Below are 26,342 nucleotides of genomic sequence, written 5' to 3' on the forward strand. Positions count from 1 at the left end.
TCCAAAATAACTCAAACTAGAAAAAGTGCTCCTCGGAGCACAGGTCTCCGCCAGATCAGGTAGGTTATTGTGGCCTCCTGGTGGCGCTATAATAAGGCAATGTGAAAAGGGTGCCATTTCTTCTTAGGCCTTGCATGGCAATCGGACACTGCATTCGTGATTTGAGGAATTTTGTTCCAAAAATGTGTTTAGCTAAATTAGACCTGCTGGTGGCGCTATAACAGGCCAATGTGAAAAGGGTGGCATTTCTTCCTCGGCCTAGTGGGAATGTGTGTGCAAAATTTCACAGAAATCGCACGTTGCGTTCATCTGAACGCATCTGAGTTCATTTGAGGCATTTTGTTCAAACAGACCTATCCAGCAAACTTTGGACGCCATGTTGGCCAATTAGGATGGAATATGAAATATCAGACACTTCCATCTTGATCACATGACTATAGAGATACTGGCCCTCATTTATCAACGCAGCGTATAAACCGGCGTATATTTTTCCACATATTCGGCCGTACACCAACGTCGAAGTCACATTTATCAACGCATCCTACACAGCTGATCCGAGCGTACACTTGGTCCCAGCGTTGATAGATGTCACGGCTGAAACCGAGCGTCATTTAAATAACACGCCCTTAAATATTCTCAAAACGCCCCGATTTTACGACATGAAGACAAACCAGAATACGACCAAAGACATGAAAAGCCAATAAGAAACAATTCCCCCCGCTGGCCTCGCCGCACACGCACACGCCTCTATCTCTCGCTCTCTCGCTCTCTCTCTCTCACACACACACACACACACACACACACACACACACACACACACACACACACACACACACACACACACACACACACACACACACATACATGCGCCCGCCCAACTTTGTCTTTCATGTCCGTGTCCGTAGCGTAGCGGTACAGGAGACCCGGGCGGAATGCAGTGATTCCGTGCCGCCACGTTAATATTGGAGCGTCGGGTTTATATCCTTAACCCATTCAGGTTGTGTAGCCTACATAACTCTCTATGACATAACTCCATAACATAGGACAAGCTACTGTAAGTTTGTAGACCTCACTGTCAGTGAAAAGATGGTCGGGGCTCCCGAAAATTCTCTCGCAGAAGCACTGCTGCGCTGAAAATAGCAGATCTACAAGCTCACAATGCGACCTGTTGTGAGCTTGTAGATCTGCTATTTTCAATACAGACAGATCTACAATCTTATCTGAATAAAGCAGTTTGTTTAAATTACTATATCAAATTTACTTACTTATTTTACTATACTTACTTTATAAACCCGAAAGGGTTTTCTAAATCTCACCTGCACATCCAAAACAATATTATGCTGTTGCTAAAAAATGTGTTGTTTTTAAATGTGCAAATAAATAATAAATGATAAAATAAAAATAAATAAAAAATGATATATTTTCACAGCGATTATTTATTAGTGTAGATATACACATTTAGGCAGACAATGGTGCTCCGCAGGTCTAGAATGGAATAAACGGGCGCAGCCAACGTCAACAACTGGTCTCGACCAGGCGTGAGATTTCAGCCTACGGTAGGATGAAGCCCACGTCAGGATATATTGATAAATGCCGAAAGGTGCGGTGATTACACCGTACTCTCATTATTCGGGCTGCACCGCGTTGATAAATGAGGGCCACTGTGTACTGATTTGCGTGATTTTTGGACAGAATGTGAAGGAGTAATAGCAATTTTTTTTTCAAAAGTCAGCCTCCTGGTGGCGCTCTAAAAGGCAGATGTGAAAAATGTATGGCAAAGGTTTTTCCTTTACCTCTAGGGAGAATGCTTGCAAAGTTTCACACAGATTAAAAATGCAAATCGGCCTGTTATAGCGCCACCATGAGGATGATTTGAAAATTTTCAAGTGGCATTTCTTCCTGGGCATAGTGGGAATGTGTGTGTGCAATTTTATGGAAATGGTAAGCTGCGTTCATGATATGAGGCAGTTTGTTCAAAACGGACCAATCCTGCAAACTTTGGAAACCAACCTTAGCCAATGAGGATGGAATATGGGAAATCGGACAGATCCGGGTTGATCACATGACTATAGAGATACTGTGTACCGATTTGCATGACGTTTGATTAAAAGCTGTAGGAGTAATGGGAAAAAATGGGTTTTGCACAAATCGGCCTCCTGGTGGCACTATAACAGGCCCATGTGAAAAAACGTGGGGCAGAGGTTCTGAATTGGCATCCAGGGAGTGAGTTTGCACAGTTTCGCAGCGACTGGGCCAATGGTGCCAGAGATTAGCTGCTAACGGACGGACACACGGACGGACGTACGGACGGACAGGGGGTAAAACATACTCTCTCGCCATGCCTTTCGGCCTGGCGGAGACAATAAAGCAAACATAATCAAAATATCACCTTCTGGTCGTTTCTCCCAACAATCCACAATCTTTCTCTCGCCTGCATACAACCTAGTAATAGGCTAAGAAGGGGCAAAAAAAACTATCTATCCTTGTCACCAGATTGGGGACTCTTATCCTAATCACTCACTAAGTTATTGGCTACTTTTTCTACCCTGTCTGCCGCTCAGAGAATATTACTGCCATAATAGCACAAAACGGAACGATGTCCATATATTGGGTAATATGGTAAAATTAATCTGACAGACTTCTAGGTCATCTACTCTAGCGCGCAAAGAGCCCAAATTTCTCTGTGCGCACTAGTTTTTAAGGGGCCCCGTGGCCCTCCCTACTTTACCTCCCACTATGCTCTATAACCAATAATCAATAATCTTGATATTACTCCGTCCCCTTATGGGAGTGATGTTTACTGGAAATGAATATCTTTCTTTCTCCACCCTGCTGACTTGCAATGACGATGTATTTTTTCTATTATTGGGCACACTGCCCCACCCCTGGTGTGTCTTCACAGAATTCTGTCACAGCATACTTGTTTTGACATGTCTATAAAGCACTTTGGAACTTTGTTTAGAAAAGCGCTATACAAATAAAATCATTATCATTATCATTATCATCCACAGTATAGTTGCGTTCAGTCTGTATCCAACTGGCAGTGTTAATCAGGGAAAGTTATTACAATATCCACTAGCCACAATAGCTATTACATCCTCCACTCGTTGTCTCCTGCTGGGTGCGTGTCATTGGTGTAAGATGATATGACCTCCAGCCTCATCACTACACTTGTGTCACCATATTACATTCTTCATCTCTTTAAACCAATTGTTTTCTTTATTATTTATTAATAATAAATAGTTAACAATTAATATGCCTATGGGGCCTTCTTACTTCTATGTCATACCTTTTCTTTCTACTTCCCTTGTTCCATTCTTTAAACTACCTTTATTTTCTGTTTCAATGATTGTCTCATCTCTTAAACAATTATTAGCACTATAATTAATCATAATGAATGTTTCTCCACTTCTGTTCAACCTAATAATATTATGTTCAAACCCAATACTATTATGTTCAAACCTAATACTATTATGTTCAAAAGTATTTCTACTTCAGCTGAAGTATTTCTACTCCTGATTCTCACAGCCTCGCTTCTCTGCTCGGGCTCACTCTCTGCTCAGCACAACGCCCTGTCTTGTAACTTCTTGTTGTTCGCTCCACTAGTTCCTCATACTGTACTACTGGGTGCTTTTCACAATACTGACGCAACTTCCACTCTCCAACTCTCCTACGTCATAATATTAACCCTCCAGTCTCCAGTTTGAGTTTACTTTAAAATACTGTTTAGTGAACCAGTTTCAAGTTTACATGCCTTAATAGATCTTCATCTATCATTGATATGGAAAATAACAAACACTTGATCAATTATCTCATAAAAAGCCTATATACAAAAATTCCCCATAGCTCCATCTCCAAACTCCCCCACCCCAATAGTCCCAGTCAGTCTATGCCCAAAAAAATAGGTTCAGATCGTCCTTCACGTCGGATAAACTATGGCTCTGTGTGCTTGGGTGGTCTTCCTCATCTGGTGGTGTCCCAGGAGTTGGAAGAGAGGGGGAATAAGGTGAATAGTATGGGCTAGAGGGGGAAGATGGGTCTCTGCTCTCATCCCATTCTTCTGGGGTTGTTGTGGGGTCATATAGAGGGGGGGAGGGGGAGGTACTTCCCAGTTCTGGGGTGGTCACCTCATACTCTTCTCTTATGCCAACAGGGGAATGATGGGCTCTATCTGGTGATCCAATCTGCCTCATTATTCGTATTATCTGTTGCTGTCGAAGGGTCAGGTCATCCAGGTCCATCTCATCCAAATCTGAACCCTGCTCCTCTAATTCCCCCTCACTGTGCTCGCTTCTCTCCTGCTGCAACTCCTCTACCTCCTCTCCTTCATCGTCACTTATTTCTATCACTGCCCCCGACGCTCTCTATCTCTCCTTATTCCTCCTAACATTCCATTAAGGGCGGCGATTACATTTCCAGCCTGCATGGAAGCCACCACATTTTCTACTAGCTCTTTCATCTGTTAGCGTGCTGATGGCTTCCTCTGTTAGCATCATAGCTCTGGGCATACTGGCCCTCATTTATCAACGCAGCGTATAAACCGGCGTATATTTTTCCATATATTCGGCCGTGCACCAACGTCGAAGTCACATTTATCAAAGGATCCTAAACAGCTGATCCGAGCGTACATCAGGTCGGGGCTTTGATAAATCTCACGTCTGAAAACGAGCGTCATTTAAATAACACGCCCTTAAACATTCTCAAAACGCCCCGATTTTACGACATGAAGACGAACCAGAATACGACCAAAGACATGAAAAGCCAATAAGAAATAGCTTCCCCCGATCGCCTCGTCACACACGCGCACACGCCCTCTCTCTCTCTCACACACTCACACACACGCGTCCGCCTGTGTTTTTCATGTAATCCGCAGCGGTATCTTTGTCACTTAGGCTTGTAGCCTATATGAATGACATATTATGATAACAATCACATCGCCATGAATGGAATACGTTTGTATATTAATTTATTTACCCCATACCGAGGGTGTTCACTCTCCATTCCGACATCTCACCACTCCGACTAGTGGCTTCCGCGTGCGGTTAGGGTTAGGGTTAGGTATAGGGTTCGTCAACGTCGGAAAGGAGAAATGCACCCCATACCGAGCAGTGCGCGTTCAAGTTACACTAAAATAAAGCAGTCGGACTCGGCCAGGCTGCAGTGATTCTGTGCCGCCACGTTAATAAGAGATTGGAGCGTCGGGTTTATATCCTTAACCCAGCCAGGTTGTAGTCTTCATAACTCTCTATGACATAACGCCATAACATAGGACAAGCTACTGTAAGTTTGTAGTCCATGAAATGATCGTCGGGAGTCCCGAAAATGCGCTCGCATGAAGCGCTGTATATTTTGAAAATAGCAGATCTACAAGCTCACAACACGTGGCGTTGTGAGCTTGCAGATCTGCTATTTTAAAATAGCCAATGCAACCGAATGACTGTTAAAGCAGTTTGTTTAAATTACTTTATAAAATGTTATATTTTCACAGGGATTATTTATTAGTGTAGATATATGTGTCCAGATGCCGTCAGACAATGCTGCTCCGCAGGTCTAGAATGGAATAAACGGGCGCAGCCAACGTCAACAACTGGTCTCGACCAGACGTGAGATCTCAGCGTAAAGTAGGATGAAGCCCACGTCAGGATATATTGATAAATGCCGAAAGGTGCGGTGATCTCGCCGTACGCTCATTATTCGGGCTGCACCGCGTTGATAAATGAGGGCCACTGTGTACCGATGTGCCTGACGTTTGGACAAAACCTGTAGGAGTACTGTCCAAAAATGTGTTTTGCCAAAAAGCGGCCTCCTGGTGGCGCTATAACAGGCCCATGTGAAAAGTTTGGGGCAGAGGTTCTGAATTGGCATCCAGGGAGTGTGTGTGCACAGTTTTGCTGTGATCAAGCCAACGGTGCCAGAGATTAGCTGTTCACAGACGGACACAAACACACACACACACACACACACACACACACACACACACACACACACACACACGGACACACACACGGACGGACGGACGGGGTGCAAAACATACTCTCTCGCCATGCCTTTCGGCCTGGCGGAGACAATTATGAACACAGCATGCAATTTCCGTGAAACTTTGCACGCATATTTCCACTAGGCCGAGGAAGACATTTTTCACTTTTCACAATTTTCAAATCAGCCTCATGGTGGTGCTATTACAGGCCGATTCATGTTTGTACCTATAACTGCACCGATCTGTGTAACACTTTGTATGTGCACTCCCTAGAGGTCAAGGAAATACCTTTTCCCTGCATTTTTCACATCTGCCTTTTTTAGCGCCACCAGGAGGCCGACTTACGTAAAACATTTCTTTTTATATTACTCCTTCCGATTTTATTCAAATTTCATGCAAATCGGTACACATGATCTCCATAGTTATGTGATCAAGACGGATGTGTTTGATTTTTCATATTCCATTCTCATTGGCTAAGATTGACATCTAAAGTTTGCAGTGGCTTGTTGTGAACAAAATTCTGCAAATCATGAACGCACCATCCGATTGCGGTCCAACTTTGCACGCACCTTCACACTATGTTGAGGAACAAATGGCAACCTTTTAACATTGGCCTATTATAGCGCCACCAGGAGGCCACAATAACCTACCTAACCTGACGGAGACCTGTGCTCCGAGGAGCACTTTTTCTAGTTAATTATGTCTTGCTGGCTAAAGTTGCGTCACCATGAAGAGGAAATACGTCTGCACACAGCTGTAGCTCATAACACGTTTACTGTGCAGTAATCAGGTACACATTAGCATTTTTACACATTCACATTTTGCACACTGTCTGTCTGTCCGTCCGTCCGTCCGTCCGTCCGTCCGTCCGTGCGTATGTGTGTGTCCGTCTGTGAACAGCTAATCTCCGGCACCATTGGCCCAATTGTTCACATTTCATCCTGATAAGCTAACATTGGCTTCCAAAGTTTATAGGATTGGTGTGTTTTAACAAAATGCCTCATATCATGAAAGCGGTGTGCGATTGCCGTGCATCTTTGCACCCACATTCCCACTAGGCAGAGGAAGAAATGCCACCCTTTTCACATTGGCCTGTTATAGTGCCACCAGCAGGCCGCTTTTTGCACCAAAAGAAATTGAACAACATGCCTCATATCATGAACGCAACGTCCGATTTCCAGGAGGCCACAATAACCTACCTGACCTGGCGGAGAGCTGTGCTCCGAGGAGCACCTTTTCTATAGTTTATTTTGTCTTGCACCAGTAGGCTAACTACTACTGGATGTGCACAACAAAATAAACCCGATTATTTTCACCGATATTGAAGGCGCAATAATAATGTGACCGAGAGGAGTGCCTGTCTCTGTCTCTTTAAGAGAGTCAGCTGTGGCCCCTCCCCCCTCCTCCCCTCACACACGCCCTGCTGTCTCACAGAGCAGCAGCCAGCAGGCTAGGTCACTGCACGCTACAGCGTCGGTGGAGAGAGAAGCCTTATAGTAGTCAAACAGCATCAAACTCTTAACGTTCATACCCAGAACAGTCAGAGAGGGTTTCTTGTACATCTTAAATTAGATTAGAGTAGGGATACTGCGGAGGATATATTTTCAATACGAATGTGTACATTGCCATCAAAGTATCAAGCACTCGTTACTCGAGTGAAAACAACAGCCGCTTTGAACAAGCAAGCTGCCTGTGTATTTAACCACAGAGAATGAGCTGATTAAGCAGATAGCATACAAAAATTATGTCATAGTTAAGTTTGTTACTTAGAAGAATATATATAATTAAAGGGCAAGACCACTTTGGTAGAGGTTTAGGTTGTGTAGTTACCTTGCCTCAGCAAAGCATCACCAAACCCAGTACTGTTTTTTTTTTTAAATAAAAATGTCAACTTCCTGTTGATTTTGCCATTTTTAATAAGTAGAAAACCTGGACTGGATCCACGGATCCAGATCTTCAAATAGTAAAATCAACAGGAAGTTGATATTTTTATTAAAAAAGCAAACAGTACTGGGTGGTGATGCTCTATATTGTCTGAATCAACTTTGTTTGGGTTCATTTATGTGCTAAAAGAGTGACTTTGAGAGCTGTTTTACCGTACAATGTAAGTCAATGAGGAGCATATTTTGAATTATCAATTTCTAATCAATGGAGCAATTATTTTTTATTTCTTGCCCACCTTTGGAGTTACATCATGGCAAGGTAACTATACACAACCCAAACCTCTACCAAAGTGGTCTTACCCTTTAATGTATTTATTCCATAAATATTTTTTCATCACAGTAGGGTTAGTGGGGAGGGATGGGTTTACCATCAGCTTTCACCAGCAAAATAAAAATGTAAAATAAAGAAATCAGCAATGAGCTAATATATAATATATCGGTATCGGATTGGTATCTGCCGATATGACCCAGCAAATAATTGGTAATCGGATATCGGCCATAATTTCATAATCGTGCATCTCTTATATATATTATATATATATATATATATATATATATATATATATATATATATATATATATATATATATATATATATATATATATATATATATATATATATATATATCCGCAGGCAACCAACAGGCAATACTTTGTCATCGGCTAATCATTAACATGTAAATAATAATAATAATAATGCTCAAGCAGGTACATTATCAAATGGCAATTTATCAATGCAACCATGAAAAGTAGGAGTTAAAGTGAAGAATACCTCAGACAAAATCAGAGTGTGAAATACTAAAATAAAGTTCTCAAAGTAATAAAAAAGTTGGAAAGTATGGACAATACTTTTTCTTTTTTTACCTCCTAAGTAATAATGTGTTTGTCAATAACTGTATGAGTTTTCTCCAGACAGTAATGTGGTTTGGTATATGACCTGTGCCTGTACTTATTGCCATAATAAAAGAGTTTTCACTAACTGAGCAATTCAAATATTTGTAATGCAAACTCTATAGCCTATAGTATACGTAACCAGAAAGCTGAACAAATATACGTACTTGATATCCTCTTGGTTTAGTTGTCTCCTTGTCACCTACATTGTTTCATTCCAACTTTCTTTCCTTTAAACCTCCCTTCACTGATCTGATCTGATGAGAGAAGTACTGCGCTGCACTGACATGAAGCTCCCTGACTTACAAGAAACCATGTGACTAAAAGGCAAGCCCACCCCCCTTACATAATGTTGTTTGTTAAAGGAAAGCTCATATCAAGTCCCCTATGACAGTGGTTCTCAACCTGTGGGACGGGCCAGGACCCCCAAGGGGGTCCCCACATGATTTTGGGGGGGTCCCCAGATGACAGTGTTGTACATCTATAGGCCTACACAGTGTACAGAACATGTGAAGAACAGGACACACACACACACACACACACACACTCACTCACTCACTCACTCACTCACTCACTCACTCACTCTTGAATTGAATAAATGAGAACATTCAGGCAAACAAAAGCCACCCACAAAAAATGTGGGAGGCACTAAAACAATTATTAACAACAGACCCCAAACTAAACTGCGTTGCACTGACATGAACCTCCCTGACTTACAAGAAACCATGTGACTAAATGGCAAGCCCATGCCCCACCCCCCTTACATAGTGATGTTTGGTAAAGGGGTGGTGGAAACAGGGGTGACGGAACACAGCTGGTGGAAATCTCATATCAAGTCCCCCATGACAGTGGTTCTCAACCTGTGGGTCGGGACCCCCGGGGGGATTTATTTTTTGGGGGGGGTCCACAGATGACAGTAAAGTGACAATTTCAGGACTTTTAAAAACGTTCTAATACCTAAAACATTACTGCATCAAAAGTAATCAACAACTATAAAAACTGGCCAAACAATGGCCAAATTGTCAAATAATATAAGAAAGAGGCAAAAATAGCTTATCTACAAGCGCGGCTATTTTCACAATATTTATCTGTGGTACAGAGTCAAACTAAATGTAATGCCTCAACTCCTACAAGTGCTTGTCAGGGTGCCAGTTCAAATATGATTATTTTGGGGGGTCACGGCCTGAAAAGGTTGAGAGCCACTGCCCTATAAGACTGTATTGACTTGTAATGAAAAGAAAATTGTTCCAATCCTCATGAAGCAAGCAAACAAACAGACTGTCAGTGTGAGCCCCTCTGCACTGTTTCATACATGTTAACAGTAAACACTCTAATATAAATATAAAGGACATCTGTCACATCATAATTTCACCACTGAATAAACCATTGTCAGGGAAACATTTTACACTGGTGAAAACATAACTGCCTCATCATCATCATCATCATCATCATCATCATCATCATTTATTTAACTCGCTCACTTATGGAGTACAGATTCATAAATAGACAGTACAATACATAACGATATTCATACAGATGTAGCAAAAGGCATGGCTTGCATTTTTTGAACAGAGGAAGAACATTTTTCAGAAAAGCACCCAATGTATAAATAACTTTTGGCTTATCAGATTGCAGTAATACAATTTATTTCAACATAGATGGGTGAGTTATATAATACTTTGGCAGGTATTTTTGTCTAAAATTGGTAATGCTAATATTCTTGCATTCAAACAGGACGTGGAACTCATCCCCAACGTGGTTCTCGTTACATAAATTCCATAACCGGCTTCTTTCCAGCCTTTTATGTCTGCCAGTAACCTTTGAAATTCTTGTGTTATTCACCCTAACATTACAAATGACCTGTCTGTACTTATGGTTTTCACCAACACAGTCTCACTCTGATGAAGGCACACACTGCCCTATTCTGTGGCACCTCCGCCAGCCTAAACCCTACCCTAGACCCGTTAAATACGGATAATGTGTTAGTCTAGCACCTGCGCTACCCGTTCCCCATTATGCCGACTCCATTATTTGCGCGTGGGGGCGTGCCCGTGGGCGTGTTGTTGCTATATCCCCCACGTTGCCATTCTGCAGACACACATGGGGGCTTTGGGAGGGGGGATAGTGGATTCTAAAAGCACCCGCCAAGTACACGCAGACACTGCAATGGCTTTGTGCGTTGGACCATGAGCCGTGTTGCCAGCCTTGGCTAGAAATAACAACAGGTCTATGAAAGCGACTATAGGCCACATGAGCACTTCAAACTAGCTTTCATAGCCCCTAAATATTTCAGGCTGGCTCGACTAATAATTGACAAATTAGGGCCAGACCAGCCCGTCAGTCAATTTTCTAAAGAAGGCTTTTTTCTCATTAAATCTTGGTAATTCGTTACAGGAGTCATTCTACCCTATTCCAACAGTCTACATTTTATTTAAAAAAACAGCATGGAGCAAATAGGCTATATAAATATATACACTGGCCCTATAATCATTTAAAAAATTATATTCGGTTATTCTATGAAATATATTTTAAATTGAGATATTTTCGTTTTTTTCCATATTGCTGTCATGTCTTAATAAAATCATGCTTTTAACAAGCAAAATAAGCAGTACAAAATATGGTTAAGTAAGTTAAGTTTGGATTACTTTGTTTGATGGGAAAGAGTTGCATGGAGAAATCACATTCAATGATACCTCGTGTAGGAGCCAAGTGTGCACTAGAGTGGGTTATTGATATGTGATTGATGAAGGCACTGCATTGGCACCTAGGTGGTGGGAGTGTCGCTGGGGGTGGCCTCAGTGTCTACAAAGTAATGGCTCTCACCTGCTCACTCTAAGGCTGATTTGACCATTGAGGTGGGGTGAGCTGGGAGAGCTTTATTTTTGTTGACCGCATTTTTTGTATTATCGTTAAATTGCTCACTGTTTAAGTTATTTGGTGCACATATTTATTACAGATCAATTTATTGTAAATTGTAATAATTTGGTGACACTGCACAGTAAATACTTTTAAAATTGAGCGATTGTTTGGAACTGAGTTTTTACATGTTTAATGCGCGTCACACAGTTTAATTTCTCCCAGGCTTAGCCTGCCGGCTGATCATTTATTGGGAATGAAATCAGCCGCAACATAGTCAACAAAATCGCGTATCTGAAGCGCCGATCCACAGAAATACAGCGCTTCAAACAAGGAAACTGGAACGCGCATTGCACCGGCAGCGTAAGGTTGCATTCATTCATTCCTTTGACTCATTCATGCCCAGTCTGTTACACGCTGCACACGCACACACACACACACACACACACACACACACACACACACACACACACACACACACACACACAGCCTTTATTGTTCCCCGTAGGCAAAGCTTCTTTAGTCTATAGCTCCGGTTATAGGCTATTGTTTTGTTATTTTCCTGCGCATGAACGGGTTGCGGCCCGCATTCTATGGCCCGCGGATTGGGTTGGCCCAGGATTGCCGTCTCAGAACTGAGATATATAGGCAAGTAAATACCTATCGTTCCATGCTGAAGACATAGGGTTGATTTGGATAGCTTAGATTTGGTTAGGCAGTTTAGTGGGGAACAGTAGGCTAGGCGATTTACATACACATTTACATTTTTACATTAAGCTATTACTACTAGGGCTGTGCTGATTTTGATTTGGGTGTGAATGGGTTTTTGTATTGCCTTTTTTGTTCATTCATTTAATGCAAAATGGATTCAAGTTTATCAAGGCCCGGTTCTAATGTCAGTGCAAATGAACAAAGAAGACAATCGAAGCTCACTGCCAAAGCATTGATAAATAAAATGGAACATCTTCAAAAAGAACGAAAAGCTAAGGTTAACAAAATTGAAGCAGTTGTAAAGGTAATTAATGGGCTTATGCAAAGTTCTGACAATGCACAAACCATTCAATCTCATCTTCATAATGTTTCTGCACTGTATGATGAAGCAAGTCAGCTGCATGATTCAGTCATTCCGTTATTTCCTCCAGAAGAACAAGAAAGGCAAAACATTTGGTTTTCAAACATACATAAACGTAAAGTTGATTTCATTGAAAATACAAATAAATGGCTTTCGGACATAAATGGCCACATTGAAAGTACAGTTCAGTTACATGAAGATGTTACTTCTGCTTCACCTCAGTCACACCAGCCTCGTGTTGAAACACCTATTGCAGTGAATAATGACAATTTTACTTGTGTTTCAGAACGTACTGAGGATGATGTGCAAACCGCTGTGGTAGATGATGTTAACCCTGATGATAGCATTTCTAATGTTGCGGTTGAGGCAGCTAAGAAAGGGAGATCTGTAGGGAGTAAGTGTAGGTCTAGTGCCTCATCAACTTTGTCTGCACGTGTAAAGGCAGAGGCAGACATGGCAGCACTCATCGCTCGCCAGAAGCTTCTTAAGGAGAAACATGATCTGGAAGAGCAAGAGGCATAGCTCAGAAAGAGGAGAGAGCAGTTGGATTTGGAGACAGAGATAGCGGCATCAGTAGCTAAAATAAATGTCTTGAAGGTTTCCGGCACCTCTCGAGTGTCTGGCACTGCATCCAGTAGGACAGACGGGATGAATTCCTACTTTGAAAAAAAAGAAACGAAAGGTTATTCATACATTGGATGCTGATGCTGAGACATTTGTGCCTGTGTCAGTGAGGCAGCCAGTAGATCAGCCATCTCAACATGCTTTTAGTGAACAGCAGTCACGTTCACATTTACTGGATGCTCGGCCTAAGCAGCCACGTCCTTACTTATTGGATGCTCGGCCTAAGGTGAATTATGTGGGTCTGCAGTCGCAAGTTGGATTAGACCAGCCACAGCCAAGGCCTGAGACGGTTAGGGTGCGACAAAGTGGAACACACAACCCTCAAGCACGTCCTCAGTCGCAGATGCTGTCACACCAACCTGCACCTTTAGCGCAAGGCAGCGCAGATCATGGTCAGCTGATATCTGTCTTGGAGAAACAAAACCAGATCACATCTTTGCTTGCTGAACAGCAGTCGTTGTTTTTCCTTCCACGATGTGAAATTCAGGTCTTTCATGGTGATCCTTTGGAATACCAAACCTTCATGAGAGCTTTCGAACACAGCATCGAAGAGAAGACTCACAGCGCCAATGATTGCTTATACTTTCTCGAGCAATATACTAAAGGGCAGCCCAGAGATATGGTTAGAAGCTGTCAGCATATGTCTGCTGAAAGTGGCTATGCCAAGGCCAAATCTTTACTGCAAGAGCACTTCGGTGACCCATTGAAGATTACATCCGCTTACATGGACAAGGTCTTCTTGTGGCCAGCTCTTAAGTCTGAGGACGTCAAGGCTCTACAATCTTACAGCTTCTTGCTGCGGGCTTGCTGCAATGCTTTGGGGGAGTTTGAATCCACATATGAGCTGGACGTCCCTGCTAACATGCAGGCTGTCATCAAGAAGTTGCCGTATAAGCTCAGGGACAAGTGGAGAGATGTCGCCTGCAGCTTGCAGGAGACAAACCGCCGCAGAGCCACCTTTCGTGATATCGTTGATTTTATTGAAAGGCAGGTGAAAATTGCAAGCGACCCACTGTTTGGGGACTTACAGGATTCTTCCCCTACAGTATCGGGGCAGGAAGCGAGGCGTGCTAAAGCTAAGGGAAGTAGCTTTGCGACCACTGTCGCTACCATCGATGGGAACGATGACACTGGATGGAACAGAGAAAAGGACTCACCTGTTGAATGAATGAATGAATTTTATTTGTATAGCGCTTTTCCAAACAAAGTTACAAAGTGCTTTACATACATGATTAAAAACCGCAAACATCAGCATGAGAAAGATTAAAATAAGAAAACAAAGAAAAACATAAACAAAACAAAAAATGGCATTTTAAAGTCAGTCCATAAAACAATCCTTAGGAAAAACACTTTATATACAGATGTGTTTTCAAAAGCGATTTAAAAGAGGAAACTGACTCTGCCAACTTAAGGTCCAAGGGTAGGGCATTCCAGAGCACCGGTGCCCGGGCCGAAAAGGCCCGGTCCCCCCGTGTGACAAAGTGCGTTGTGGGAGGATCCAGGAGGGCCCAATCTGAGGATCTAAGCTGGCGAACTGGCTCATGCGGTTGTAACAAGTCCACAATGTAACTGGGGGCCAGTCCGTGTAGGGCTTTAAAAGTGATCAATAAAATCTTAAAATCTATTCTGTAGCTCACGGGCAGCCAATGTAGGGCAGCCAGGATGGGTGTGATATGTTCTCTTTTTTTTGTATTGGTGAGTAACCTGGCAGCAGAGTTTTGCACCATCTGAAGACGGGATAGTGTTTTTTTATTGATACCTGAGTAGAGGGAGTTACAGTAATCTAGGCGGGATGAAATAAAGGCATGTATGACGGTTTCCAGGTCTGCAGTGGAGATGAATGATTTAATCTTGGCAATATTCCTAATCTGGTAGTAGCAGGACTGGACTACTCTTGTGACTTGTGTGTGAAATGATATGGCTGGGTCAAAAATTACACCTAGGTTACGGGCAGTGAGGGTGATATTTGGAGCTAACGTGCCAAGTTCAGAGTGGAAGGAGTGGGTTGAATTTGGGGGGCCGAATAATATGATTTCTGATTTTGTGTCGTTAAGTTGTAGAAAGTTCTGGGACATCCATTTTTTGATGTCCGAGAGACATTCAAGCAGGCGGGGTATGTTTCCTGTGACACCAGTTTTTAACGGTATATACAGCTGTGTATCATCTGCGTAGCTATGAAAATGGATGCCATGGTGACGAATGATGTTGCCAATTGGTAGCATGTAAATTGTGAACAGGAGGGGGCCCAAAATCGAGCCTTGCGGAACACCGCATTTAAAAGGAGCCTGTGATGAGGAGGCCTCCCCAATCACGACTGAGAAACTCCTGTCTGTTAAGTATGAGCGGAACCACTCCAAGGCTACCTCATTTATGCCGACTAATTCTTTCAGGCGTTTGATTAAAATTGAGTGATCGACAGTGTCAAAAGCAGAGCTAAGGTCTAAAAGGAATAAAATTGTACAGTCACCAGAGTCCGCATTAATTAAAAGATCATTGGTCACTTTTAAAAGTGCCGTCTCTGTGCTGTGCATTGCCCTAAAACCCGACTGAAATTTCTCAAAGACAGAGTTAAAATTCATAAAAGTAATCAGTTGCGAGGACACGATTTTTTCTAAAATTTTCGATAAAAATGGCAATTTGGAAATGGGTCTAAAATTATTTAAAATAAGGGGGTCAAGTGACGGTTTTTTTAAAAGCGGTTGGACCAGGGCATTTTTAAAATTTGAGGGAACTATTCCAGTGGACAATGAACAGTTCATAATGGATACAATATGGGGGGCAACAGTCTGTATATTCTCCTTTAAAAATTTGGTGGGAATGATATCCAGGGGGCATGATGAGGATTTCATGTGTGTGATGATTTCCAAGAGTGTTGCTGTCGTGATTGGATTGAATGAGGTAAGTTGGGAGGGTGGCACCGGACAGTAAGTGGGCACTGTTGTTTCAGCAGACAACTGCTGTCTAATTCCCTCTATTTTATTGGTGAAATGTTGGAGGAACTCTTCACATTTATCTGTGGAAGCTTCTTGGGGCTGACTGGGTGGTGGGCTAATGACAGACTGGATTGCTTGGAACATTATCCTGGAGTTATGGGCATGGGAGGCAATTAACTTGGAAAAGTAGTCCTTTCTGGCATCCTTGACAGCTGACTGATATTCGTGCATCAGGTCTCTGAGGTAGTTGTGTGATGACATGAGTTTATCTTTTTTCCATTTTCGTTCTGCCTTTCTGCATTGTTTTTTGATTTCCCTAGACTGTTCGTTTTGCCAGAGGATTATTTTAGGCTTAGTGTATTTGACTTTGAATGGGGCAATGGAATCCAGGATATGAGTACATGTGCTGTTAAAATCATTGACTAGGTCATTAACTGAAAGTTGGGCTGGGGCAGTTTGAGGGGAAAGGCAGAGATGAGCCGGAAAAGCCTGTCTGAAGCGCTGGTTGGCGTCTGGTTTAAAGGATCGTGAGCGGGATGACATAGGTGGCTGAGGAGGAATGGAAGGGAGTAAAGTCTGGAAGAGCACCGCTTTATGATCTGAGGGGGGAAAGTCTACAACATCAAAGTTGTTCAGGGAGACACCATGGGATAGAACTAGGTCTAGGGTATGTCCTTTTATATGCGTGGGACCCATTACATGCTGTACCAAATTAAAAGATTCATACAGTGTAATAAAATCAGTCACTAAAGCCGATGACGGACAACAGACGTGATAATTGAAATCCCCTGAAATTATTATGCGGTCATACTGGGTCATAATAACAGATAAAAGCTCAGCGAATTCATCTAAAAAAACAGTGAGTTTAGGAGGCCTATAGATTAAAACACATAAAATAGGCGATTTACCTTTGAGTAAAATAGAGAACATTTCAAAGGAAGAAAACGTGCCAAAATCAACAATAGAGCATTTTAAAATATCCCTATAAATTATGGCTAGACCTCCAGCACGGCCAGTCAGTCTAGGATGATTAAAACTCAAAAAGTTGGGGGGGCAAGTGTCATTAAGAGTTGACATGTCACCAGGGCTCAACCAGGACTCAGTTATAAAAAATAGATCTAAATTATTTGACAGGATAAAATCTCTACAAATGAAAGATTTTAAAAGCAGGGATCTAACATTTAAAAGGCCCATTGAAAAAGTTGCTGTGTCTTGGGGAAGAGGGGTAGCCTGATCGCTGTGGCTACTGGGGATAATTAAGTTATTTATGTTGACTGAAGTGCGCAGGCAGCGCCTGTTACCATGTTGTCTGTAATCAGATCTAACGGGACAGCGGTTTGTTATTAAAACCGGGATAGTGTTGACAATATGTGGTCCAAGTCCAGCTGAAACTTTGTCAGTGGTCGAAGTGGAACCTAAGTGGTGGGGACTGGGACCCATAGAACTTCATTTCCTGCCGGACCGGTCATTTCCGGTCATAGTCACGGGGCTGCGAGGTTTGTTTTGATCCGAATGTAGGATTCCAAAAGCCAAAACATTAGTCAGCACCCGTGCCCCAGTGTAATTCAGGTGAAGACCATCTCGGTTAAAGAAATGGCTATTTTCCCAGAACACGTTAAAATTATCAATAAAAGCTATGCCACGAGCGTTACAGGCGGAGGACAGCCATGTATTCAGGCTGAGCAGCCTACTGAATCGCTCTAACCCGCGATTTATCGTGGGAAGTGGACCCGAGATAAATACTCTACATTTGAGTGAGCTGAGGACATCAAACAAGTGGGCAAAGTCACCTTTTAAAAGTTCAGAACGGGGCTTGGACGTGTCATTACAACCCACATGAATAACCAGACGTTCAGTCTGCGGATGGGATTTTATGGTGTCTGGAATTTTGTCGGCGATATCGAGTACTTCAGCCCCAGGAAAACACAGAATATGGGCATTGTTGAGTCTCACGTTTCTGATAATGGAATCGCCGATTACCAGACTTGATGGAAGTTTCTGTGGCTCGGTGGCGGCGTCCGCCGCCGGCTGCTTCTGTTTACCATGGCTCGGCGAGGGAGCAGGACCGCTGGCACCACGGGGACCACGGTGAGCTACCGCCGGCTGCTCGCCGCGGCACTGCGGGGGAGTGTACCCGCTGGAGCTTGATCCATGCCCGGCTACTGCCGCCTGTAGTTTACCCTGGTTCTGGTGCGCTCGCGCCGACTGCTCGCCGCGGCGCTGCGGGAGAATGTGCCCGCTGGAGCTTGACCCATGCCAGGCTACTGCCGCCTGAAGTTTACTCTGTCTCTGCGAGGGAGCGAGGTCGTTTACTTTTGACCTGGGAGCCGCCACCGGCCGTTCACCGCGGCTTTGCGGGTAGGTGCTGCGCTTGACAGCGGTCTGGATGGTAGTTGCCGCCGGTTGGGAAGTCGTCGCTGCTCCAGCTGCTCCAGCAGGTGAGGGTTGCTTAGGCCCAGGAGATCGGTAGGACAGCGGTGGAAAGTCCTTCATATCCAGGATGGAAAAGCCATTTTTAAGCTGGATCCCCCCCTGGAGCTGTTTGGAGCAATCTGGCACCCTGGCCGCCTTTCGACCTGCAGCTACAGCCCAGCGTTCCACAGGTTTCTGCCGAGGAGTGGAGCTCCTGGGTCTATTTTCCGGATCCAAGGGCTGACCTGGAGGGACCTCCTGCCATCCGTTGAGGATGGACCCGGACCACGGTATGGTGGTGTCGTTGTCCAACGGCAGCCTGCTTAGAGCTTCTAGCTCAGAGGCCCCCAAGACAGCGAGTCTCTTTGCCTGGGCTGTGGCAACTGTGGAAAAGTCCATTACTAGCTGGCTTTTTTGACCTAATTCGGTCTTCAGTCGAGATATATCATCCCTCAGCTTTGTGAAGGTATGATTGCATGACTCACACACAGGCGTCATATTGAGATGGTATGGCAGGTAGTCCAAGTAGCCGCTTAACCTAGCCACCAGGCTAAAGACGAACCTAAACTAGGTTAAATTACGGCAATAAAGTATGTCGATCTGAGATCAAGTGACCCTAATAGCGGGCAGTATACTTTGTATATAAGTTTAAGTGTTTAAGAGCAGATTGAGCTAATGATTGAGGTAGTTTGGTTTTGACAGCTAGCCTTAGCTGCTCTTCTCGTTGCTGCTGCTGCTGCTCTCTCTGTCTCTCAGAAATGGCAGATTTTTTGTTTTTGTTGATTTTTTGTTGCTGTTTGCTTGCTTTGTGGAGCTGGGCATACCTTAGACGTGTGCTACCTATTGGAAAGGAAGACACACAACGATAAGATGTCCTTCTTAAAAGAGAAAGGGGTGTGTTTTGGCTGCATGTGCATTGGGCACAGAAGCAAAGACTGCCGCAAACGCCTCGTGTGCAAAGTGTGCAGTCTGAAACACCCCACTATGCTTCATATCTACCCCAAGGACAGGGAAAGTTCAACGCAAGCCAAAGGACAAACAGGAACAACAGATGGTAGTTCTTTGATCTCTGTGCAGTCCAGTGGTCTTACTGGGGCCGGAGAGAGTGAATGCACACTTGCCATACTTCCGGTTCGGGTGAAGTCCAGGAAAGGTCATAAAACAGTGGTCACCTACGCTTTTCTTGATCCAGGAAGCTCTGCTTCATTCTGCACCGAAGGGCTCATGAACCGGCTGAATCTCTCAGGAAGACGGTCTGACATTCTGCTTAGGACAATGGGTCAGGAGAAGGTGGTCAGCAGTCACATTGTGATGGATTTGGAGGTAGCAGGCCTGGACACAGATTGGTTCTGTGAGCTACCTGCAATGTTCACTCAGAAGTGTATGCCTGTCAGTCAAGGCAACATCCCTAGGCAAGAAGATCTGCGGAATTGGCCGCACCTTGAACACATCGAGATAACAGCCATTGACTCAGGGGTGGATCTTCTTATTGGAACCAATGTTCCCATGGCTTTGGAGCCGTGGGAGGTGGTCAGAAGCGTGGATGGCGGTCCGTATGCGATTAGAACCATGTTGGGTTGGACGGTGAATGGTCCTCTCAGAGGGGACTGCATTACCGACGCCCCCTGCATGAGTCATGATGTCACCGTCAATCGGATTTCAGTCGCAAGCCTTGACCAGCTGTGGGAGCAGCAGACTAAGGCAGACTTCCCTGAATGTGTTCAGGATGAACAGCTTGCATTGTCTAGGGAAGACCTGAACTTCATGGAGTCTGTCAACAGTTCTGTACAGTTGACTGATGGTCATTACCACATTGGCCTGCCTTTGAGACGAGGTGATGTCAGAATGCCGAACAACAGAAAGGTTGCTGAACAGCGTACCCTGGCTCTCAAAAGGAGATTCAACAAGGACCGTTCATTTCATGCGGACTACACCAACTTTATGAGCGAGATCATCTCCAGTGGCTATGCTGAGCAGGTACCAACTGAGGATCTGAGCCGTTCAGATGGCAAGGTGTGGTACATACCGCACCATGGTGTGTACCATCCACAGAAGAAAAAGTTGAGGGTTGTGTTTGATTGCGCGACTACTTTCAAAGGAACATCTTTGAATGCCCAACTTCTTCAAGGCCCAGATCTTACGAGCTCGCTGGTTGGGGTCATGAGCAGGTTCCGAAAAGAGCCTGTTGTTCTTATGGCTGATATCACAGCCATGTTCCATCAGGTCAAAGTACCAAGATCAGACTCTGACCTCTTGAGGTTCCTTTGGTGGCCAAATGGTGACCACAGTCAGGATGTGGTGGAGCATAGGATGTTGGGACACCTGTTTGGAGCAACATCTTCTCCAAGTTGTGCAAACTTCGCCTTAAGGAAATGTGCAGAGGATAACCGGGACCGGTTCAGTCCAGAGACGGTGGACACCGTTCTGCATCATTTCTATGTGGATGACTGCCTTGTATCAGTTGGTACTGAAGAGGAGGCAGTATCGCTATATCGCCAACTTCGTGCTCTGTGTGCCAGAGGAGGCTTCCAGCTAACCAAGTGGATTAGCAACAGACGCGCTGTGCTTGCCGCTATACCTCAGCAGGAAAGAGCGATTGATGTTAAGGATCTTGACTTGGACAATGACACTTTGCCTGTGGAAAGGGCTCTGGGTGTACAGTGGTGTGTCCAGTCGGATGCCTTCAAGTTCAAGATCACACTCAAGGACAAACCTTTGACAAGGAGAGGGATCTTATCCACCGTCAGCTCCATCTACGATCCCTTGGGATTCCTTGCACCTGTGGTGCTGAGCGCCAAGAAGCTTCTTCAAAGCCTGTGCAGAAATCAGCTGGGCTGGGATGAGGCTTTGCCAGTAAGTGCTGCACAGGAGTGGACCGTCTGGCTGGAGGAGCTCCATCTGATTGAAGAGTTTCGGATCTGCAGGTGCTTGAAACCTCCCAAGTTTGGAGAAGTCACTTCCGCTCAATTGCATCACTTTGCGGATGCCAGCGAAGATGGGTACGGCACGGTCACTTACCTGTTACTGAATAACATCCACAAACAAACCCACTGTGCCTTTGTAATGGGTAAGGCACGAGTTGCTCCGCTGAAATCCATTACAATCCCTCGCATGGAGTTGACAGCTGCAGTGGTGGCAAGCAGGATGGATAAGCTCTGGAAAAGGGAGTTGCAAATGCCACTAATGGAATCAGTGTTCTGGACGGATAGTACCTCCGTACTGAAATACATACGGAATGAAACATCGAGGTTCAAGACATTTGTGGCAAATCGTGTCTCCGAGATACTCACATTGTCCAGTCCTTCTCAGTGGAGATATGTAGACACGTTGAGTAATCCAGCAGACCTGGCTTCCAGAGGGACCAGAGTAGAATCCTTCTTGAAGTCTGATGCTTGGGTGTCAGGACCTAAGTTCCTGGTTGAACCTGAAACGGAGTGGCCGGCACAGCCCGAACTCTCTGGAAAGGTCTCCCCAGAAGATCCTGAAGTTAAGACGGTAGTCTCTGTGAATGCGATTCAAGCCGATGAACAGGCAGACTTGGTCACGCAGTTCATTAGTCACTTCTCGTCCTGGTTTCGTCTGAGAAAGATGGTTGGTTGGATTCTCAGGTTCAAGAGGCTGTTGTTGGACCTGGCTCAGAAGAGGAGGCTTCTTGTCCAGTCTGGTCTGGAGGATGAGAACCTACATGAGGAGATGGAGACTGTCAGAGCTCAAGCTGTGAAGGGTCCTCTGTCAGTTGAAGAGCTCAACAAGGCAGAAACTGCAATTGTTTGCTTTTGTCAAGAAAAGAGGTTCTCTGAGGAGATAAGTGGCTTGGAGAAAGGGGAAGGTGTGAAGAAGACTAGTCATCTCTACAGGCTCAACCCTATTCTTGAAGGTGGCATTCTAAGAGTTGGGGGTAGGCTTGGTAGAGCAGCTATGCCAGAGGAGGCAAGACATCCTGCTATCTTGACCAAGGACCTTCATATCTCTGACCTTCTCCTCCGTCACATCCATCAAGTGACGGGGCATGGAGGACGTAACCACATGCTGTCGAATCTTCGTCAGAGATACTGGATCCCAGGAGCAAGTGTTGCTATTAGGAAGACTCTGTCCAAGTGTGTCGTCTGTCGTAGACTGCATGCAGTACCGGGACATCAACGCATGGCAGATCTCCCTCTTGACAGGGTTTCACCTGATGAGCCTCCATTCACTCGATCTGGAGTAGATTGCTTTGGGCCTTTCGAGATTAAGCGAGGAAGATGTACAGTAAAAAGGTACGGGGTCATCTTCACCTGTCTGGCTGTAAGAGCTGTGCATCTTGAGGTAGCAGCATCTCTCGACACTGACTCTTTTATCAATGCTCTTAGACGCTTCGTGGCAAGGCGTGGTCAGGTGTTGGAGTTGCGCTCGGACAACGGCACGAACTTCGTCGGGGCTGAACGTGAGCTGAGGGAGTCAATTGGAAGGTGGAACCAGTCTCAGATCAGTGACATGCTCCTGCAGAAGGGAATCAAGTGGGTTTTCAATCCTCCCTATGGGTCGCATCATGGTGGAGTGTGGGAGTGTTTGATAAGATCCGTACGGAAGGTGCTGAATTCCATCTTGCGGACACAGAATCTTGACGACGAAGGCCTCCATACAGTTCTTTGTGAGGCTGAGGCTATCGTGAACAGCCGTCCAATAACGAAAGCCTCCACTGATCCCAATGACTTGGAAGCATTGACGCCCAACCATCTTCTGCTTCTCAAGTCTAAGCCCTCATTTCCACCAGGAGTGTTTTACAAGCAAGACATCTATGTTCGTCGTCGTTGGAGACAGATACAATATATGTCTGACTTGTTTTGGAAGCGCTGGGTGAAGGAGTACCTCCCGCAGCTTCAGGAGCGCCAGAAGTGGCAGAACATCAAGCGGAACTTTGTTCCTGGAGATCTGGTCATTGTGGTGGACGAAAATGCACCTCGTAATACGTGGATGACAGGAAGAGTCGTCGAAGCAATTCCAGATAAGCAGGGGCTGGTGCGACAGATTTGTGTTAAGACGAAGACCAGCTGCTTGGACAGGCCCATTACTAAAGTGTGCCTCCTTCAGGAGGCAGAGGGGCCATGAAGTCTTACTTAGAGCATTCTTGCTCATAATCCTTTTTCGCTTGGAGCTCTCGAGCTCTATGAACTTTTTTCTCTCTCTGTCGCTCTCTTTATTTCAATTTTTTGCAGACGGAGGGGAGAATTTTGATGAAGATGATTCTGTTGACCGACAGCTATGCATTTGAATGAATTGCATTGATTTTCTATTTTTTGAATGATTAAATGTTGCTAAGGTTAATTGTTGTCACCTACATAGTAATAAATGTGTAATTAATGCCCAGGCTTAATTAGGGGCCGGAATGTAGGAGCCAAGTGTGCACTAGAGTGGGTTATTGATATGTGATTGATGAAGGCACTGCATTGGCACCTAGGTGGTGGGAGTGTCGCTGGGGGTGGCCTCAGTGTCTACAAAGTAATGGCTCTCACCTGCTCACTCTAAGGCTGATTTGACCATTGAGGTGGGGTGAGCTGGGAGAGCTTTATTTTTGTTGACCGCATTTTTTGTATTATCGTTAAATTGCTCACTGTTTAAGTTATTTGGTGCACATATTTATTACAGATCAATTTATTGTAAATTGTAATAATTTGGTGACACTGCACAGTAAATACTTTTAAAATTGAGCGATTGTTTGGAACTGAGTTTTTACATGTTTAATGCGCGTCACACAGTTTAATTTCTCCCAGGCATAGCCTGCCGGCTGATCATTTATTGGGAATGAAATCAGCCGCAACACCTCGTACTGCCCGCTGCCTGCTCTTGTCATTTGAAGAAATAATCCAATTTGTCTGAAGATCCATTCTATATGTCATGTTGGTTAAACTTTAAAGAGTGCTGCGCAGTGACAGAAAACAGCTGGCTGATTGATTGACTTGACCTACTTTTGCGCTATGGTGATTATTAGCTGCTTAGCAGCTGTGTAAGAATAGTAGGCTATTTTTAAAAAAAAACGTCGACCGGGCCCAGCCGGTGCCAACGGGCCGGGTCGGGTCCCGTTGGGTTTGGGCTAAAATCTTAAGCACTTACATTTTTTATAAGATGATCGGATCATCTAGTGTGATTTTCATTTTGGCTGCTGTCTCGTTAAACCCATGCTGCGGGTGAATATTATATTATATATTATATATATTATAGTATTATTATATTCCCCACGTAAACGCTACGTTCATGTTTACTGTTAAAGGTTCTCAATCTTTTCAGGCCATCGACCCCCCAAAATAACCATATTTGAACTGGGGACCCCCCCATTTTGTTTGACTCGGTTCCACAGAAAAATATTGTGAAAATAGCAGATCTACAAGCTCACCAGGCGTTGGGTGCTCCATTGTGGTCTCAACCCACAGGTTGAGAACCACAGCATTAAAAGCTCCAAGCAAGTTACATGTCTATGTTGTTGACCACGTAATGTAATATTTTTGGTTTAGTGTTAGGCTACTCCGTGGCGCGCGTGCCTCATTGTTTACGCTGTCCAAAATAACAGATCTGTAAGCTGTTTACACGACATGACGCAGCGTGTTGATAGCTTGTATGTCTGTTATTTTGGTTAGGTAGTACAGATGCGCGGATGGCCTCTCACGTCACCCGAATCCAAATGTACAAATTAATTATCCGCCCGTTATCCAACCGCAATAGTTATATTATCCAATTTAAAGGGTCTACACCATGAATTTTAACTTTTTCTTCATTTTTGTGTGTTTTTGGTCTCCCCCACCTCTCTTCTGTTCCAACAAATACCCGACTTCGAGCATGCAGGCTTTCATAGGCTATCTGTGGTTTTCATGTAAATTGGTCTGAAAACAGTCCGTCAGATTTGTTCCCCCACCCTACGTCACGTCTGGGAACAATTCCTCCCGTTTTTCAGTTCTAACCAAAAAAAAAAAATCGGAAAAAAAAAATATTTTTTTTTTTTTCATTTTTAATTTTTTTTTAATTTTTTCTTTTTTTTTTTTTTTACTTTTTCCACACAGAACCAGGACATGAGATGCATACAAACTGGCTCAGTAGCGCCCCGTGCCAAACAGGACAATGTGGTATTGCAGGTGAAAGTGCTTTATAAGCCAGAGAGAAGTTAGTTGGAATGAGTATATCTGAGGCTTGATTTAGGCTCAAACCTTTTGAAAAACGTTTGAGGGACATAAACAATATGATATCAAATATTATTATTATTTTTTAAATTCATGGTGTAGCTCCTTTAAATATCCGCATCCGCACTAACCGTTTTTTCCCGTATGTCAAAATATTATTATTTTCTGGTATTCCCCGTTAGTTTTAGTATTAGTTGTGCGATGCGAGCACAAAATGCATTGATTTAGCCTATGGAAATGTCAGTGCGTCTTTTTTCTTTTTTTTAAACTGGTGCTGCGCTGAACATTCTGTGCAGCATCCAACATACAGGCATCCAACCAGTGGTGGAAAGTAACTAAGTACATTTAATTAAGTACTGTACTTAAGTACAATTTTAAGGTATTTGTACTTTACTTGAGTATTTCCAATTTCCAATACTTTTACTTCTAGGCCTACTCCACTACATCTTAGAGGCAAATATTGTACTTTTACTCCACTACATTTAT

General features: G+C 44.0%; 2 protein-coding genes across 5 annotated transcripts in view; one reads left to right on the plus strand and one right to left on the minus strand.

Moving 5' to 3' along the window:
* The window catches only part of LOC311054884 (interferon-induced very large GTPase 1-like), a 98,916-nt gene extending 89,812 nt beyond the window's left edge, over nt 1-9,104 (minus strand). For all 4 annotated transcript variants that reach the window (XM_084070883.1, XM_084070881.1, XM_084070882.1 and 1 more), the window contains exon 1: nt 8,979-9,104. The gene's annotated coding sequence lies outside the window, so the exon portion shown is untranslated. The remainder of the gene's footprint in view (nt 1-8,978) is intronic.
* The window catches only part of rgs9a (regulator of G protein signaling 9a), a 514,629-nt gene that overhangs the window by 439,242 nt on the left and 49,045 nt on the right, over nt 1-26,342 (plus strand). The window lies entirely within an intron of this gene.

This window comes from Gymnoscopelus microlampas (genome assembly GCF_963454915.1).
Source record: "Gymnoscopelus microlampas genome assembly, chromosome: 11".
NCBI classification, from domain to species: Eukaryota; Metazoa; Chordata; class Actinopteri; order Myctophiformes; family Myctophidae; genus Gymnoscopelus; species Gymnoscopelus microlampas.